The sequence below is a fragment of the Haemorhous mexicanus genome, chromosome 2, assembly GCF_027477595.1.
Source record: "Haemorhous mexicanus isolate bHaeMex1 chromosome 2, bHaeMex1.pri, whole genome shotgun sequence".
Classification (NCBI taxonomy): domain Eukaryota; kingdom Metazoa; phylum Chordata; class Aves; order Passeriformes; family Fringillidae; genus Haemorhous; species Haemorhous mexicanus.
This window is the reverse complement of record NC_082342.1, coordinates 27,067,438-27,086,276: the sequence shown is the minus strand read 5'-3', so window position 1 is coordinate 27,086,276 and position 18,839 is coordinate 27,067,438. Positions and strand designations below refer to the sequence as shown.

General features: G+C 38.6%; 1 protein-coding gene across 21 annotated transcripts in view; it reads left to right on the top strand.

The window, feature by feature from the left end:
- The window catches only part of ZBTB20 (zinc finger and BTB domain containing 20), a 448,287-nt gene that overhangs the window by 126,144 nt on the left and 303,304 nt on the right, over positions 1 to 18,839 (top strand). For 20 of the 21 annotated variants that reach the window (XR_009485256.1, XR_009485261.1, XR_009485257.1 and 17 more), the window contains one exon: positions 7,235 to 7,310. The gene's annotated coding sequence lies outside the window, so the exon portion shown is untranslated. Of the gene's footprint in view, positions 1 to 7,234; positions 7,311 to 12,535; positions 12,934 to 18,839 lie in introns of those variants that run through there. The other variant, XR_009485262.1, reaches the window with a different exon arrangement.

Here is an 18,839-nt window from a genome sequence, read left to right as displayed (position 1 = left end):
GGATTCAGGTTAATGGCCCTCTGTCAAAAAGCATAAATAATGTGCTGAAGTAAAAGACTGCATTGATTTGTGCTGCTGCGTATGGCGAAGTAAAATCTGTCCATGTGTAATCTGGAAGAGTCCTGATACCACTTGTGGTGCACCTGCTTGTATGAACTCAAAAGCCAGCCTGTAGTCCTAATTTTGCTTTTTATTAATTTTATTTACTCTTAAAAGATAGCATGCCCCTTCTTGCACATCAGAATCCCAAGTTCCTCCCAAGATAGGTCTGTGGGGATAAGCCTTCTGCTAAGGGTAGCATAACAGTGATGGACCTACTGTCCATCCAAAGTCTGTCAGGGACACAGAAGCCACACTGGCACTTGCCGCTCCAGAGACCTGAAGTAGATATTGCCATCTCTGATTCTTTCCACTTCTCTGACATGAGACCCACAAATTCATGCCTCTCTGGTAATACACTTCCCTCACTGTCTCTTTCTGTCAAACCTTCATCCTATTCCCTTCTCTGCATGCAGCAAGAATGGAAAATGGAAGCTTTGCAGTGCAAACAAGGCAGATTCTCACAGTGAAGACGGAGGGAAGCGGGTGCTGGTCAGGTAGAGGAGATGGGCTTAGGCTGCTGTGTGAGTGTAGAAGAATACTGGAGATCTTGGGAGAAGATCAAAGATCCCAGAACCATAGATGATGGATTTCATAGGTGATTGAGATTACCAGGTACAGTCTTCTGATGTCACATGTCAAGACAATGACCACGAGCAATAAGTCAAGAGGAGGAGTTGTGACAACTTTCCTGAATTTCTTACAGTTGAAAATGTGTAGCTTTCGCTCACTCACTCAGTTTTGCTGCCTCAAGAAAGAGAGCATTAAAAGTTATTTTGGCCTTATTCTTGAAGGGGCACAAGTAAGCAGAGGCTCTGGTGCTGGGGGTTTGTTTTCCACACAAGGAAAGAGAAAGAGGCAGGATATAGTGGACTTCACATCCTGCTGATACAGATGAGCTTATCTTGGAAATAGTCAGCTGTTATGTTTAATTGCTCCACACTTTGGAATAGCTAGACTTCCAAATAAAGGTTTATCACTTTGACCTTCTCTGCCATATGTCCAATGAGATTTATGTGCATTGCCCTGGGGTTTTTCATTTCATCTAAGTACATTACTTTTCATCCAGGATCTTGCCCTTTCACAGCTAAGGGTCAGGCTGAATTTTTTTGGGGCAGATCTGTGAAGGAAATGGAGAGGTAGTACCCATTTGAATGTACACAGTGTCTCTGTGGGGATAGTTCAGTGTCATCTCCTATACCAGAAATCAGCAACAAAATGGTTTTAGCTGTGCAGGGCAGTGGAAATTCAGGAAGTACAACTAAAAGAGTCCCCTGTCCAAAGAAGTCTTTTAAGGATGTTATATGTGATTACTCTAAACTTTAAAATTTTATTCATTAGTACTGATATTCTAAGAAAATAGGCCAGATGATTGTCCCTTAGCACAGTGACTGAAATATATTCTTTTACTTTGCTTTCCAAGGGAGCCAATTTCACAACTGGGCCATACCAGTGCATAGTAACATGATGAAGTCAAGCAAACACAGTGAAAACCTTCTATTTCTGAATTTGAAACAAAATTCTGTACTGGTTTTTGATTTTTTTTTTTACATTTTAAGATACATTGAATGCCACATTGTTCTGGCTCATGCACATCTTCATTATTTGGATCTTACAATTTTGATACCTTTCACATTTGATGAATTTCTTTTTTCTGAATCAGCTGTTTTGGATGCAGTCAATATCTACATTCTTTTTCTCATCTTTAATGAATCTCTTTAGTGATAATAATCCTAGCACCAATTGCTCAGCATCAGAGTAGATTCTTCTTTCTATTCTTTTGTAATACCATTGATTAATAACTCATTGCTTCCTATCTGTCAGAGTTTTTATCCATCTTATTGTAACAGTATTCAGACCATAATTCTCTAGTGCCTCTATGAGCTTCCTGTGTGGTACTGTGTCAAAGGCCTTGCTAAAATCCAAACAAATTATATCCACCACATTTCCTTTATCCGCCCAGTTTGTCACCACACTGAAATACCCATCACAATGAAGCATTTATTGATGTAAGTTTCTCTGTTAAACCAGAATAAATGTGAAGGTTCTGCTGTGATTATGTGATAGAGCCTGCTTCTTAACAGGTATTATCATTTTATGCACTAAAGATAGTATGAGCCATGGGAGATGATACCATTCAGCAGGAGCAGTGAGGCTGTGAAGATCAAAGCATTATGAACCTTGAAAAGAAGTGGGAGAAGCTTATACGCTACAATAGCTTGTAAAGGGTGTAAGTAAAGTCTTCAAGCTGTATTCCAAGAGATGCTCAGTGAATATCAGCTTCAGAGCTGCTGCACAAAAAAACTGTATCTTTAGAGAAAGAATTGTTTGGGCAAGGCCTCGTGAAAGCTGCATGCTGTCACTGTTCCTGTTCCTTGGGAACATAAACAGGATCTAGGGACAGCTTGTGCAAGAAAACAGTTGGAATAAGGAATATCATGGTTTTCAGCAGCCAGCTTGATTACCATCATCGCCCCTGCGTAGGAGGAAAGCTTCAAGAGGTATTTAGAATGATGCTGGGTCCCACCTAACTATAACAGAACTACCCATTAAACTCCTAAACATTGGGAACCCAGGTCAGATCCTAAGTGCAGTTATAGAGACCAACTCTTCTGTGGGTTGAGAAGTTCAGCTTCTCAAGTGCTTGTTGCAAACTCTGTTAGCAGGAGGAATAATTGAGGGGGATGGACTGTGCTGTTAAGGGATCCAACATGTTTAACAGGTTTGAGGGCCCTTGTGGTGAAATTGCATCCAGTACCTGTTTCCAAGTGACCATTAGAGTGGATTATGCATTGCAGCTTTTTTACAGCTGATTAACTTTTTGAAATTGAGATTTCAAGGAGTCTTAGTCTTCGCCCAAAGGCAGGTTTTATCATACTTGAACAAACATAGTTCAAATACTTTTGGGGGATGTGGGGTGTGTGTGAATTGCAGCTAAAAATAAACCTTTTTCCTGATTAAAATGCTTTTCTAGCTGAAACAGCCATGGTTTGGAAATTAAAATTTGTAATGGGTGTCATCTTCACTAAGAAAGTAAACTCGAAGGATGAATGCCATGAGGAAGACGAGATCTCTGTGGGCATTCATCTTTGTAGTGAACGAATAACAGATGGGGGTTTACCATTTTGAGAAAGAAACCTTCAATCTCCTGTTGTCCATTCCTGCAGTGGGAGGAACCCTTGACCCCAGCACAATGTTGTAGGTTGTCCTCTGCTCCCATTCTGCCAGAATTAAAAGCCCCCAGATTTCTCCCATCAGCAGCCGTGTGACTCTGGTTTGAGCCACAAATGGCTATGAGTTTGAAGGCAGAGCTGGAAATAACCTAAATTCCAGCATACTTTTTAAAGTGTAGTAGAGCTCCAATTCAAAATTTTTAGGAGGATTTTTCAAGCGTTGTTATTACTTTTTTTTTTTCTTTTTTATTCTCTCCACTCAGGACAAGGAACAGGTGAAAAACATGAAGCTGTTTATAGAGAGTTATGCCAACTAAAGTGCATTCACCTAAAAAAAGCAGTAGAGTAGTGCTATATCTGTGTTAATAAGATTTGCTCTTTTGTTTTACCAGTGAACCTGAACAGAGCATTGTGCGGGTGTGTCTATACTGGTTCCAATTCCAGAGTTTGTATATTTGTTGCTAGATGAGGTACTTGTACAATTGACTTTCCTTTTTCATTTCTATGACACAATTATTCTGGGCCATATCCTAAGTAATTACTTTGATTCTGAAGTTGGATTGAGGTCTCTTAACTGGCCCATGAGGATTTTTGAATATTCTCTTGAAGGTAAAGGGCTTATTTTTTTGTTTGTGTGTGTCCATTTGTCTTCCAGTGCCCTCCCTTTTCCTCATTCCCTGATTATTGAAGATGAGTTCCTTAATATTATCAATTAGTTTTTTCCTTGAGTAAGGACATCAGTATTTTTCCTTCTTTGAATAGTTACTTGTGGCAGTGGCTTCATTGTTGATTTCCAGTTCAAGAAGTAAGCTTGAAAAATTATCAGTTGACTGAGGTTGTAATTTCTATGTCTGGAAATTTCTAAAGATATCAAAAAGTGTTGCACTGTATTCTCCTCTAGTCTTCCTTCTGCTCGTAATTAATCAGCTATGTACAACTTTAACTGACCTGCTCCAGCTGAGTTAAGGTAATCAAGAAAAATCAAAGCTTTACAGATATGGAACTTCTTTATTGCTAAGAGTTTGCAGAAGGCTGACATCACCTGAAATGTTTCCTGATAAAGAATTACATTTTTTCCCCTTCTCTTTAATTTTTTAGATTGAAGGAATCTGATTCTTATTAAAGTGGGGAATTAGACCCTAACCATGAGTCAGGCAAAGTAGAGTCATGCAAGTCATGGGATATTGATAATGAACTTCAGTCATTGTAGAGTTGGTAGCTTTCCTCTCACAGTTTTCACACTCTGCATAAGCTTTATGGCAAGAAGGAATTGTGAGAAAACAAAGTGAAACCTGTTTACCTTCTGATATTTGTTTTTAAAGCCTTTACTAAGAGGCAACACTTGCCTTGTTTTTACCACTTTACTCATGTGCCTCATTCCTGCTATACTCCTCATTCTTGCAATTCCAGCTTTTGGGCTTCTCTCAAGTAGAAGTTCATTGACTGTTCTTGAGCCATGTCTCTTTTCTTTCCTCAAGGGGATTAGAGCATCCCTTTCACTTAACAATCATGATCTCCTGCCCCACAAGTGTTAAGCATCCTCACTGGTGCACAGGAAGGCAAGCTCTTATAGAGAGCTTTTTCCAAGGCTCTGTTTCTTGTATTAGAAGAGTCACCGTGTGTGCTAATTATGCCTGCCTTGAGGAGAGGGACCACTTTATCTGCAGGCACTGTCCTCGGGCTGACTTGCAGAGTAATGCCAAATGTTGCATTCCCTCCTTTCCCTACCCAATCAGAAAAACGTGGGCAAAGCACAAAAGACTTCAGCTTAAAACCACTAGGAAGATACACTGAAGAGCAGTTGTCAGGATTATGCCCAGCATGGGAAGAAGGTGCTGTGCCTTTGTGCTTTGACAGGACACACCCATGTGTTTCTTTGTTCTCTACAAAAAAAAAAAAAAAAAAAATTGGAATTTTGGACAAAATTCAGTGGTGAAGTCCATGCACCAATTTATTCCTATTTAGGTCATTGGAATAGGGCTTCTCTATACTGGCTCTCTACACAGGGATAAATTTCACCCTCAGTGAATGCTCTTTGTTGTCTCAGTTGAGGTCAGTTTTTCACTGCATTCATTAGAAGAAATAGCTTTTGATTTTAAATACTGCTGCCCCTCTCCTGCCCTTCCAGCAAGCCATCGTTACAGTCTTGAAGATGTTAGAAAAGGGGTAAATTTGGAAGGGGAAGAAAGTGAAAGAAATGGAAGTTCAGAGGCTGAAACTGTTATCCCATATGTGGAAGTTGTGCTGTTCATGCTGCTGATGGACTTACCAGTTTTTTTGTCTGGATTTCTTCACTGTTTCTCTACCTTATTAGGTGTCAATCAGGAGAAAGAAGGAAAGTTTCTTGATATAAGGTTGTCTAAAGGAAGAGGAACAGAGGGACATGTGTGTCAGGTGGTTCCTTCAGGAAAAATTTTATCCAAGCCTGTAAAGGTTATCTTGTGGCAGCATCGTCCTAGTGCCTCTATCAGACGGCTCTTGTTCATTCAAATGCTTAAGAATTGTTTCTGGTTCTTCCTCTTCTGTTCCCTTCTGCACCCTCTGTTTTGCCTCCTGCTCTTCCATACCTCTGATCTTGACAGAGTAGAAAACTTAAAATTACAAATAAGTTTGTGAGCTTATTTTTGTTTGTGGTATTGGTGTGTGTATGAACATGTTTGTGTGACAGTATATTGTCAGGTATGGTGCATTTTATTTTAAAGATCCATGAGGATTAATTGAGAAGCCTCATATAAGACTGACATCTGAGGAATTGTATTTTGACTTATGGGAGAACAGTGTAACATTACACTTAGGAATTGCTCCCAACCTGTGGTACATTTAAAAACAGTATTAGATTTGCATCCAGGATTTATTTGACCGTCTCTATGAGTGTGCTGCTGGTGGGGAGAATAGCTTTGACTTTGAATGGGGTAAATTAGGCAAGTTCTGCTGTCACCTTTTAAAAATAAAATTTAATGAAGTTTTGATTTGTTCCTTTAATGAGTCATTGGTACATTGTATGTGTCTGTGTATATTGCTGTATGGTTTGTTATTACGAGGCCAAATCCTGACAACTTATTGCAAAATTGTTTTAATTTATTATAATTTTTTTGTTTTTCTCGTTTCTCCTGGTTTTGGAGCCTTTATAATTAGATATAATTAAAACCACAGGTTTTAAACTCCAGTCTAACATTAAAACTCATATTTATGGTACAACCCCTGGAGTTTTATTGTCATTCCAACTATTTCAACTGCATTTTGAAAAAAAATATTTTTTTGCATCTGTTCTAATGCTGTGTCTGCAGCTACCACTTCTTAATCATCTGTTTTGCACAGTAATGTGACATTTATTTTACATGATAAGAAACCATGCAGTTTTATAGATGAGCTATTTCATATCCCTTAACAAAGGGTTGCAAGGGACATTTTGCCTTGCACACTTCAAAAACAGCTTTACTCTTTTTGAACTTGTCTTCCTCTGTTTCTCCATGCAACAGTCTGAAAGTGATGCATGCTGTAGAACGAATTTGTAAAAAATGTTGTTGGCTGGCATTATGTAAAACCATATTTTCCCTTTTGGTGCGTATGTTCTGGTCCTAGCAATGTCCTTGTTTTGCTGAAATTAGCATTTTTATCCTCACAGTCTTTGGTATGTGGTAGTGTTTTTCTGTCTTTTTTAATTGTGGTTTTTTTTTTAATTAGTATAAGGTTGATTGTTAAAATTAAGTGGCAGAAGGCTTCTTTCCAAATTATTCAGAGATCTTTTGCTGAAGAAATATATTTTGCTACTCTCAATTGCTTTTTTTTCTTTTTCTTTCATTGCAAACTACTCTGGGAAGAGCTTCTTTTAACAAAAAAAAAGGCTACGCTTGACTGATAATGCATTGCTTTGGATGGTGAAACATTATGAAAGTTTAATTTTTAATTAAATCTGAAATACCAATTATAACTGAAAGAGATTTTAACCTGTTTCTTTTCAGACTGCCTGAAGTTACATTGTAGATGCTGAAATCACTGCACCTTAAAAACAAAAAGATTAAGCCACACTGCATTCCTGTAAGTAAAAGCTTTTCCGGTACCTTTTGTCCGTATTTTTCCTCTATATGCATCCAAAGTGTTAGCACAGTAGCTGCTCTTGGATAAAGGTCAGAGTCCCCTTGAATGGGATTTAGAAGTTCAAAGGATGTTTTATTTAAAAATTAAAAAGGAACTTCCATCTTGCAGATCTTTAATTTCAGAGTACTGAATAGATCATTCTTTCCTGCTTTGTTTTGAATAGTATTAGGAATACTGTGCATCTCTGTTGATTTACAGTTGCTGTCGCTTTGTCAGAGAGGATTTCTGCACATTGGTGCAGAGATAACTGAAAGTAGCAGAAGATTCCTTATAGCACGAAATACAGTTTATTCTCTTCTCATGATGTCATAAAAAATTCTTCTCCTTTGTATAAGAAAAAACAAACAACTTTCTGATGACATCACAGGGGACTTCAGCTGCTTTAAGGCGCACATGAAGGCAGAAATACCTAATTCATCGCTGCTGTGACACAACAAAACACTCAAAATAACATCTATGTCTCAGCAAGAAAGGAGTCTTTTTCTAAGAGCATAGTTATTCTATAAATGCAACTCAGATTGCACATCACTCTGATCTACCCTTATTTAGAATCTGTTTATTTAATGTATTTGGGTTAATAATTAAGATTTGGAACTTCAGTGACTGAACAACAGGCATGCAAAAGAGGATTGGAAAATACAGCAGATTCAGATACTCTTAATCAAATGAAATAATATATGAAAAAAATCCAGAAGCTTGTAGAAAGAAGGAAAAGGATTGATTTTAGCTGAACGGTACAAAGCTGTGGAATATTACAAAGCAAAGTCAGTTTGTTTTCTTGTTTAAGATCAAAATGTGCAGTCTGTAATGAAATCCAGAGACTTCTTCTAAAGTGGTGCTTTTATACTTCAGTTTTAAAATATTTTAACTATTAGAGGGGATTTATCATGCCTTTGCCACCACCCCCACCCCTTTTTTAATATATTTTAATGTTTTATTGTAAACTAGCTTGAGGGTACAGTTACACTGTGGGCAGCTAAAGCCTTCCCCTCCAGCACAAAGCGCCAAGCATGACTCAGACAGGCAGATTGTGCCATTCTGGCTCAACTCCACTGTGTTTTTACAGTACTGGCAAGGGCCATGCCATTGTGTTGTTTAAATATTGTGTATTAACTGCAGGCTGTGGCCAGTGAATGGTATTTAACATTTTCTGCTCTTCGTTGCTGAATGTGAGCAGCTTCCCTGGCCACCAGAGGTTAACCTTGCAATTACACTGGTGAGCTGAGTTGAAAACTGTCATGGATTTGCTGCATCCAGCAGCAATTTAAAGGGAGGTGTTCAGGGAAAAATGGGGGAACACTTCTAAATCTGTGAGTTCCAAATTTCATGCTTGTCTTGCAATTTAGTGTGAACAACCAGGAAAATTTTTGTTGGAAAGCAGGAGTAATTCTCTTTCCAAAATGCAGCAGCAGTGTAAGAGTGAATTAAGGCAAGTTCTTTGAATCCTTACGATCCAGATGGTCACTAAGTCCTGCATGGAGAGCCCAAGACAAAATAAGAGTAGCAATTGGTGCTGGCTGGGATGAGCTTTCTTTAGGTATATGAGACTCTGCATTTTGAAGGGAAAATAAATACACAAGTGTAAAACTCATGTTCAGGAAATGTTTTTGGTTTCCTTTTTTTTATCCGGAGTGTCAAGTGCATTCACACAGAGATGCTGAGCAGCTTTCTCTATGTTCAAGTAAATCAGTGGTCAAACTGGGAATGGAGTGTGGCATAAGGACTCCTAAGACTGTTCTGCCTAGGTCTTCTTTCCATTCCATGAAGTAAAGGCCCATATTTTTAATCCTTGAGTTTCTTGTACTAATAGCTAAATGTCTTGGTTTGGAAAGACAGGTGCCTGCTAAAGAAGGCAGGAGCCTCCCCTGAAATGGAGAATGCAAACCTTCCCCACCCCTCCAAATTGCTATGAATTTTAAATTAAGGAGCTCTCAGGCAAAAAATATGGGAGCAGGAAATAACAGTTCTTTCATAGGGAAGGGAAAAAAAAACAAAACGGATAAAATACAACAGTGCAATACACTAGAACAACACTGACAGAGTCAGAACTCAACCTGACACCCTGTTGGTCAGGGTGTTGTTAGCAGTCCAGTTGGAAATGTGGCTGCAGTCCTCCTGAAGTGTCAGGTGTTGTTCTGTTGGAGCAGGGGGTCCTGCAGAAAAAGGGTGTATTCTTCCTCTGCAGATCCATGGAAGTAGAAGCAGCTGCTGTTCCTCTGGTGAATCCAGTGGGAAGCCGTGCTGGTGTGTCAGAATCTCCAGATTGTATCTGGTTAGCAATGCTTGGCTCCTCCCTCTGGGCAGAGCATCTCACAATGGGATGTTATAGTTCTTATCAGTCATGCAGTGACATTCAATAGCCTGTTATCAGCAGTTGTCCCCTGCCATGGGAGAAGTGATTGTGATCACTCTGAGAGAGAGATAGGGAGAATTGCCCACTTGACACCAGACAGCTGCCACACAGATGGTAATAGAATATTCCTGCCTTGATATCTGGAACACTAAAAAATCCCACAAACAAAAGAAAGTACAACAACAACAAAAAAAAAAAAACCTCAGGAACACCCCCACTTTTAAACTTGTAGCTGCTTTTAAGTTCTGTAGCCTTGGCATAGCCTGTCCCTGGAATACAGAAGAACAAGGTGAGGAAAGTTTTACATAAGCACGTATATCCTGTAAAATGAGGATGTGGTTCTTGCTATACCTCTTGTCCTATGTAAACCTATGTAAATAGTTGCTTGATACAATAAAAGTAGTGGCACTTTTGATAGAGGAAGGTATGCTTTAAGGATTTCTTTTGTTTCCTCTATGTTTGCTGTAATCTGGTGTTTCTAATTGTATGATTCTTAAAAAGGTGAACTTGCCATTTGGGCTTTCCTGTATCAACCCAAAAACAGCAAAGAGAAAAGGCAAGCTATATCCTGGTAGTTTTGTAATTTATTTCTTTAATAAAGGGTGGAAATCTTGCTTTATCGTAGGGATGTCCCTAAAGTAAATGATTAATATAAGATGAGCCAAATTTTGTCAAAAAAAAATACTTGTTATGTGGCATTAGAAGAAGCATTAAGATACACATCACCTGAACATCTGTCAGACAGTTGCATGAAAAACTCCACTTGCTGAATGTGGGACAGATATTCTCCTAATGCAAAAGGTCTGTGGGCTGGATTCTTGCTATGTTGAGTTCTCTGAACTAAAGTTATCTGGGTTGAAAGGCAAGCAGATCTTTTGAGATCAATGGGACTACTCAAATAGTTAACTTTAAGGTTATGGTTTAGTACTTTGCTGTCTGCAACTAACCCCAAATAGGATTAAGTCAAGCATGAGGAGGTATCTCTGCTCGCACTCAGTGTCTGCATGATTTTGGAGTGAGACAATGACAGCACACATATTGTGTGTGGAAGAAAAATATGTTCTTTCAAAGCAATAGTTTTTTCAGTTAGGTTACCATGGCCTGAGGGCAATAAGGAGGATATGCCATGTTATTTTTGTAAGAAAAGAGGTTGGTTTGTCAAGAGTTCAGCTTTACACAGCCTGATCTGATCAGTGACCTAGAGATCTGGTGTTCTAATCTTTATGGATACTGAGTGGATACTGATACTCATTATGGATAATGAGTGGCATTGGGCAAGTCATTTAACCTCACTGTGCCTTGTTCAGCAGATCACTCTTTCAATCTGGTTCAAACTGATATGGCTCTGTGAACATTACTGAATTTGTGAATTTGTGTTTGCAGAGCTCTTAGGGGATAAATAGTAACCATTGTTATTATAAATAAGTATGTTATGTAGACAAATCATGAGGAATGGTGATACAGCTACTTTTGGGGATGATCTTTCACAATTCACTTTTTGCCTTTGTTTAATCCCATCATTCAAAAGTAGCAAGGCCAACTCTAATTTACAGAAGTATTTCTCATGTCACTCTCCTCACTTTTGAGTATTTTATTGTTCGTGTTCTCCCTCTATTTCTTTGCTTCTTTCCTCCATGCTGAGTTAACCTCGCATACCAAACTTTATTCTTTTTTTTTTTTTTGCATTATACAGCAGAGGCATTTGTGTAACCTCCAAATTACAGAGAGCAAATTCATTTTGTCTAGTGATTGTTTGCTGATGATGTATGAAACAGACAGAAGACAGTTTAAATTTTCATAAGTTCAATTGAGCTTGCAGGCATAAGCAAAGGAAGAGGCAGAACCCAAGCCAATGTGACACAGTAAGCTGGCATCCCAGAGTGCAGGCTGCATGTGTAGCGTCAGGATGTCAGGGCTGGGAAGGCCTTCGTCCATCACAGCTCTGCTTTTAGATGAAGGAAGAGTTTTGAAGCCACAAACAAGCACTACAGGCACTACCATGTTCTTTTCAGTGCAAGAATCCTCAGGATTCTTGATGGATCTGGGAGCTGACCTTTCCTCCTATAATTTGATGTTTTAGCTAGAATTTCAGGTGGGCTAAGATGGGCTTTGAGTCCATTCCCAGTTCCTGGTCCTCTGACAGAATGCAGACTCTCGTGAGTTTAAGCCTTTTTTTTTTGATGCAGATATTGGCTTGTAGAAGCTGTGCTGCAAATGTGAAATGAGTATGGAAGTGTGCTTGATTTGAACAAATATGAATGTCTTGGGGCCAACTATCCCTGAGGAATAGCATTTGCACTAACAAAGAGAATTAATTTTGCCTTTTCCCCTTCCTTTACCAAGGCATTAATCCAGAAACTCATGGGGATAAATTCTGCCCTGATTTCTATCTGTGAAACCCCAGTGGAAATGTGGAGAGGTCAAAAATGTTTGTCAAGGCTCAAATTATCCTAGAGTTAAAATTGTGAAGAAAGCAGAAACTGGTTGATAGTTATCTGGCCCAGGGGCAAGAGGATATGTAGGAGCTCTACCTGGCATTACATGCTTCTGAAAGTGTTGCTTTTGTTGTACCTTAAGGAGAATACACTAAAAAATAATTTTAAAATCTATTGAGGGAAAATTTATAATCAAAAGCACAGTGATTAATTGTTCTTCATGTCCACTGGGAGAAAGACCTAAAGAAATCAGTTCAATGAGCAGTGAAAATTACCAAGTTAGATATTAGGAGTCATGTTCTGACTGCAGGGGTTGTAAAATGCTGGAACACATAACCTATAGGTATTATGGAAACAGGAGAGGTTTCTTTTTTAAGGAATGGCTTGGAAGACCACCTCCCACAGCGTGCTGGAACTTCCCATAAGACAAAAGGCCAAACTGGATGGGTTCTGTTACTTCCTGGCATTTATATGATTCAGTGTACTGCTTGGGAATGTTGGTATGTGGCAAGTACATTCCTGATTAATAAAGCCTAATGTTCCCAAAAGATCTCCAGGGTTCTCATTTTTCTATCTTCTCATAACTGGAAAGCATACTGTGAATTCAAAGATTTCATTGGGCAGCCAGCATTTTGCTTTGACCCTTCTTTTTTTAAAGAAGGATAGAGGGAGTCATATAAACACAGAAAGACATTTTAAGTCATGGTGAGTCTGCAGGGGTTTCTTTCCAGTCAGTGCACAAATACTGATTTGCTTCAGTTACTGGTTTTTAAAATTTGGATTAATGGAGACACTCCAGGTATTGCCTGATACAAGTTCCTCTGATAAAGAACATGGAGACAGTTGAAAGTTGCAGATAGGATTGATGATCAGAGCCAATATGTAATGAGACTGGAGTAAAGCCTGCTACAAAAAGGTAAATGTCTCAGGAGATTAGGAGCTTTGTAATTGTCTCTCTTTTCTTATGGTTGCCTCTGTTTTCTGAATTTTCATGCAGACATCCTAGAAAGATGTTTTCACTTAATGAAACTGCAAATCTCAAAATGCAGTTGTCCAAGGACTAAGAAAATTTTCTTAGTTCTCAGGTTGGTTTTAATCAGTCTTATTCACAACTTAGCACAGAAAAGGAGTCAGGAATTATTTTTTATTAAATTTCTAGGTTTTGGGGTTTTTTTGTCTTCGTACACATGCTTAAGGGTTTTTTTGGGAGGTGGCGGGATTGTGTGGGCCTTTGTATGTTGTAGGTCTGCAGGTCAAGGGCATCAGCTGTAGTGTACAAATGACATTTTTCATGATGGAAGCTCTTTATCATGACATTTTTCATAGATGGAAGCTCTTGTTTTTGCAGAATAGTGGCCACAATAGATGAGGATAGGAAAATGGCTCTCTAGTGTGTGGTTGTTTTAGTATCTAAAGGAGCATGGGCTGTGATTCACTCATGTTAAAAAGGCATGGGAATATAAGCATTGATTCTCTGTGTAGCACTGCTGTAGCAAGTTGCAGTAAAACTCTTCAACATTTCAGCACCCGAAGATGTTATGGTGAAAGTGGAAAACCTTTCACTCCATTAATCAAAGCATTTGCTACTCTACTTCAAGGTAAAATAAGGATTAAATATTATTGAGCAAGGAAGGTTATATCAGACCAGAGATGTAATTAGATAAACTATGAAAGGAAAAAAAGCAACACAGACCTGGCCTTTTCCAAAGTACTCCTGTTTTGTTCTATCTGAAATGAAATTGTTTAGCTAACCAGTGTATAATGGGAGGGCCTCCAGAGAAAGGCATTGTGGTTACTCCATATTTACATCAGTGTCCCTGAGGACACTCTCACTGAATCATTTCAGATTCCAGAGTCTGATCTAGGGCAGTCTGATGAATGTAAGTTACCCAAATTTTCTGGTCTGTTTTCTTCACTAGGCTAAATTGTCTAGCTCTGAATTTTACTATAAAGGATCTCATTTGTACTGCACTCTTTCCTGCCATTGCCCCTGAAGTATCTTGATAATAGATTAGGAAGAGATTTTAATCTGTTGTGCCAAAACTGGTCTGTTGTTTTTAACAGTTTCCACTGGCATGAAAGAGATCAGAATATTTGTTTTATTTGTTTATTTTTAATAATAACAAAAAAGAAGTATTTGACTGTGCAAAATGTAAGCATAACTGAAGGCATCTCTGAGTCAAAACCTGCATTAACAATTTTTTGAACCTGTTGCTTTCTTTGGCAGATATTTTTTTCATCATATTTCCTTAGAAATTTCATTCTAGTTCATGCAGTGTTCTTACTGAAATTTTGAATAATTAATTTTTTTTTGTAGAATGGAAGAGTGTTACCTCATTTCTTCCAAGATTTGTAGCAAGTAATCAAGAATCATGTGACTCTTACCAGCAGAACCTTTTCAAGAAATAAGGTGTATATTTCTCAACAGCAATGATAGCAGTTGTGCAGCAGATCACTGCATGTCCTCTCTGCATACAAACCAGATTAGATTATGATCATGCAGCCCCAGTTCATTTGGGTGGAGTATAGTGGCACAGTTCCTATGTATAGAGTTTGTAAGATCAGACTATCAGTGAAAAAATCGGAGTCAGAGAGAGATGAATTCTCATTTCTTCCCAGTTCCTTTTTCCATTCATTAGGGTTTCAGGTGAAGAGGATAATCTGTCTTGTCATGCCTGTTGCCCTGTTTTAATACATGACTAACCTTCTCAAGTCTGAGTGACTGTCACTTCCCCAGAACAAGTGATGCTGGGGAAGCAAACAGCTCTAAAATGAACATCCTTTGGGGTGAATTTAGTGCCTTACTGACAGCTTTAGCCTGCATGTTGTTACCAACCAGAGGGAAATTCCAGTGGTCAGGGCATTTCAGAAGCCTGAGGAATGCAGAGAGAGGATACTGAGGGACCCAGGAACCAGGTGATCAGGAAGGTATAAAATTAATTTAGTCTATCAACTCGACTGGAAATGCAGCATGATTAGAAGTGAAAAATCCCTGAGTCAATAGGCAAGTTTGCCATAGGTAGTGATGCTCATGGATAGCACCTGAATGGAAAAATTTTGATTCCTTATAACTGTTTCAATCCTGGAGGAAGGAAAGGATTATTCTTTTTACTTTCGCCAGGGCTTCACTGCTATTTAATTTGTCTTGGTGCCTCTTGGCCATGTGACATCACTCCAGAAACGATCCCATTTGCAGTTTCTTCCTGTGTCAGAAATTGGTGTATTACTACTTCTCAGCTTCTTTGTGTGTGTGTGTGTGTGTGTGTGTGTGTGTGTGTGTGGCTTAGAAAATATTGCTCTTTTACAGCTACATCTGCCCTTCCTCTGATCATGTTTGCCATTCAGGAACACATTTATCATGGCAAATTCTTGTTCACTTTAGCAGTCTATATTATGCTGTATTGTTCTCGTGCCTATGTGCTGATAGTCATGGCTCTAGAATGGCACTGAAGAGAACATTCAGACATTAATACAGCTCTAGATATCTAGCAAAGACTCATTTTCTTCAGAATACCAGTCACGGTCATCTCAAGTGTTTTTCTGCCCCACCCAGGAAACCTTCCTTTGGCAAGAGTTCAGGAAAATTCTTAGTGCAGAAAGGTAATCCCAACTAATAGTAATGATTATAATCTATAACAAAAATAAATAGTTAATAATATAAAAAATACCAGTTTTTGGACTAGTATTGAACTGAAGCTTTGCATTCAGATAGTCCTTGGACTTCTGTGATGCTCAAAACACCATTCTCTTCTCATATGTAAGTCTCTCAGACTCTTGCAAAGATTTGGAAATAGGTGGTGAGAGGACATTGTGCTACCAGGTCCAAAGCTAGATGCAGTAACATTTAGGTGCAGGACTCCAAGTGGAATTCAAACCCCAGAGTCAGGGGCTTTGTCCAGTACTTGGGATGTATTAAGGGCAAAGGGAAGCATCTTGTTGGATGGTGTTCAGCCTAGAGGCAACCAGAGGGAAGCTCTAGAGATGAAAGACTTGATGATTCTTCTGTAGACAGGATTTTTTACCAGCAAGATATTTTTCCTTACTTCAATCCATTCATGTCCTAGAGAATTCCAAATGTGCAAGGTACATTTTACTTTTTTATGAATGCATTTTCTGTCCCCTTATAGAATTTGCCTTTCATCAACATGAGATAGCCAGAATTTTCCTTTGCCTTAGAATGGTGGAAAACAATTCTGATGTCCCTGCATTGTCAGACTGTCAGTGGCACAGTTTTCTATGTGATTGTCTTTATTATGACTTAATTACATTTAAAAGCATTTAATTTCTAAAAATCTCTCACACTATCTCTGTCATAATGTTTAGAATGTATCCATACCATATAGTAGATATTCTTTAAGCTCCTTATGCTTCTATTTCTTGTAAAAGAAATATATTGGAGAACAAAATAGAATTTCTTTATTTAATGCTGAACTAATTCTCAAAGCTGTGTTGTAATTAATACTGGGTGCACTGTTGGAAGTTTGGAAGGGGTAGTAGGCTTTTCTCCCTTTTTCTTTGCTGACATGGTAGAAACCCTGAATATCCATGCTATGAAAAATTTGAGTCTCACTTCTGCTGCTGCCAGTACTTGGTCCCACTGCCTGAATGGGATAAGACTTTGTAATTCCCTTCTGCTGCTTCCTAGAGCTGACAACAAAGGGCTGTGGAACTGGGAGAAATTCAGGGCTGCAGGTAAGCAATGTGACAAAGCCAGTGCTCTTTGTAGTGCTCAGGGAGGTACCACAAACTTAATTATCACCTGTGATCCCTGACAGGTTTCTACACACCATTTCTGGGTGAAGTGCTGCCACTTTCTGATCACCTCTTTATAGATGAAGAGGGAAATCCCGGCCCAAAAAAAGTCCCTGGGATTCTTCCACATTCCTTTCAGTGGAGACAGGAGTCATTGCAAATGACATATATGCTTGAGCTGGACCTTTACATGTGCTGGGTTATGGTCTGTCTGATGCATTCATCTTTTCCCCCCTCTCCCAAAGTCCTGCCCCAGGTGAGGGGCAGACACCAACTGCTCTGGCTGATGTTCTGCTGGAAATGCAGGACTTTCCTTAACTAATGGAGAGGAAAAGGTCTTACCTTTTGGTAAAAAAAGGGAAAATAAATACATCCTGCTTTCTTTAAAAAGCTGGGTTTTTTTTTTTCCCTTGAAGCAACTAGATTTATTCTGTTTTAATAAGAAAGTGACATAAAATTTGTCACATGCATGTTTGTGCCCAGTAGTGGTTAAAGGAAGGTTTATTTTGGATTTATTCTTATTTTCAGGTGGAGTTCTTTTGTGAAAGATTACAATACTATATTGGTTAGAAATTATTCCCTTTCCCCCATTTTATCTAGCTCAATTTTAATACTAACTTACGAAACAGTTCTTCACTTTGTGGAGTTGATGAGGAACTGGCAAATTTCACACAGAGTTCAGACAAATTGGTTCTTCGCTGAACTGGGGCTGGGCTCTTGCTTGCCCTGAATCCAGATGTAAAAGTCCCAGTCTCTGTCCCAGTTTGGCCTTTTTATTCCTCTGCATCATTGATATGCAAGTGGAAGCTCCAGTGCCAATCTTTCTGAGTGTGGAGAGCTTTCAGAACCCAGTCTGCATTTGTCCTGTGTTTCTTAAAATATAGAAAGAGATGATGGAGCTTGTTCTGCATTTTTGAAATCTCAATCTTCTCACTTAAAGCTAGGTCAAATATTCAGTGTATTTGCAAGTGTAGCACAAATTCATGTGCTAAATGGATAGCAGTGAGGGTGGTACTGTTGCCCTTTAAATAGGGACTCCATTTACTTTAGTGGGATTTTCACCAGTTTTGGAGCTTGGAAGGTCAGGTTTTTTTTTTTCTTTCACCATTTTGCCAATATAGAAGTACTGTTATGATTCCTCTCCAGTTCATTCTTAATGGCCATGTCATTAGGACCTTTAAATTCTAGTAAGACACTGTTGGTGTGGAGGGCAAGAAATATTAAGAAGCTTAAGAAGAAATCCTAGTGCAAATCTTGCCAAACACAAATTATCGAAACAGGCATCACATACAATGGCATATAGTGGCTGTTCAGTATACCAGTCCAAATTAAAATGTGCTCTCCTCTGCCCAGTAAATCTAGACCATGAGAGATAAAAATAAATTGTTGTCCCCTCTTCTCCCAGCTCTCCCCAGTTCATAACTACAATCCCAATTATCTTGTCAAAGTGAAGTTTTTATGGGGAAAAAAGGTAACATATCACCACAATAACTTCTAAACGTAGCCCATGCCTCAGGACTTAGTGTAGCACAGAAACTCTTATTTCGCCTCTAGGTTCTGTACAAATAAAAATGTCTTGAACAATGAGCCAGCAAAATGTGAAATTAAACAGAGGCAAATGTACATTTATTTTATGTCTAGTCACATTAATCAGACATATCATTTTTCTTTGGAAATTACTGTTTCAACAAAAGCAAAATTATAGCAATTAAAAATGTAAGGAGGAAATAATAGTATTGATTTTTTTTGTGTGTGGTTTTGTTATTTTTTGCTTAATTTTGTGACAAGTAATTAGTAATGCATATCTTATTGCACATCAATCTGTTTGTTAGACTGCAGGAGGCACCTAGATTTCAGAAAGGTGAAGGTTCAGTAAGATCTAAGCTAATGCTTAGTGACTTTTTTCATTGCACGAAACACTGCTAGTTT